The following is a 1,123-nucleotide window of genomic DNA, read 5'->3' as shown; positions in this document are numbered from 1 at the left end:
TTACTAGGAAGTTCACCCGGTGATCTTTGGTTGATTTGTTGAGCAAGTTGCCCCAGTTGCGTTTCTATGTTGTGGATAGATGCTTGCTGGTTTCTAAGCATGGTTCTTGTTTCTTGAATTGTAGCATCATGATCACTATGTCTCTTTTCTGAAGCAGCTACAAATTTGGTAAGCATCTCTTCCAAACTTGGTTTTCTTTCTTGTGCCAGCTCCTCCTTTTGGTAAAAACCTCTTCCTTTCTGCTTGTACTTCTCCTCCTTATCCTTCTTGTACTCTTCATAAGGGAGCCACTCTTTCTTTGGTTTTAGCAAATCTTCATCATATCGGTCCCCACTTGAGTAACAAACTTTCACCTTCTTGTTGCCATTTTCATCCAAGTCGCAGTCTCTATTAGATGAGGCCCATTGCAATTTTCACACCCCACCCGTATAGCATGTATCGTTTGGTCCATTTTTCCATCCTCCTATCCATGTTTTTCAACATGGCCATCACTGCTGATAAGTCTTCTGAAGCTGCATAGGCGGAACCCCTTGTTACATCATTTCTTGGATTATGGTATTCTCTAGAATGCTTAGAGAATTCTTCAATTAGCTGCTTTATCACTGGAGGCGCCTTCTTCGTAAGTGGACCTTGCGAGTCAAGTAATTGCCTTGTTGTAACATTTACTCCATCATAAAAGATGGAGACTTCTTGCTGACTATTGAGGTCGTGATGTGGGCAATTCCTTAACAAGCTCTTGTACCTTTCCCAAGCTTCATATAGTGACTCTCCAACTTGTTGTTCAAAGTTGGCTATGGCTTTATTGAGCTTGGATATCTTGGATGGTGGGCATAATTGATCAATGAACTCTTCTTTCAGCTGGGCCATGTAGTGATGGATCCGGGGGGTAGTGACTTGAGCCAATCCTTTGCAACACCCTTCAAAGTAACCGGAAGCATGCGAAGTAGCTGAGTTTCCCGAGGCACGTTGGGAACATTGAAATAATCAGCTACATCATTGACTTCATCCAAGTGCTTGTAGGCATCTTCGTGATCTTTGCCAATGAAATGGATTTCTTTAAGTAAAGCTAGGATATGACCCTTAAGCTCAAAAGTAGCAGTTGCGGGAATTGCGGGCTGTACAA

General features: G+C 42.5%; 1 non-coding gene across 1 annotated transcript; it reads left to right on the top strand.

Annotated features, from left to right (window-relative positions):
* The first annotated feature begins 703 nt into the window (after positions 1-703).
* On the top strand, positions 704-810 carry LOC145096678 (small nucleolar RNA R71). The gene has a single exon (XR_013704049.1). It is a non-coding gene; the product is annotated as a small nucleolar RNA R71 (small nucleolar RNA).
* Positions 811-1,123: the final 313 nt, after the last annotated feature.

Source organism: Lactuca serriola, chromosome 3 (genome assembly GCF_051521515.1).
Source record: "Lactuca serriola cultivar US96UC23 chromosome 3, Lser_US96UC23_V15, whole genome shotgun sequence".
NCBI lineage: Eukaryota > Viridiplantae > Streptophyta > Magnoliopsida > Asterales > Asteraceae > Lactuca > Lactuca serriola.
This window is presented reverse-complemented; position numbering and strand designations above follow the sequence as displayed.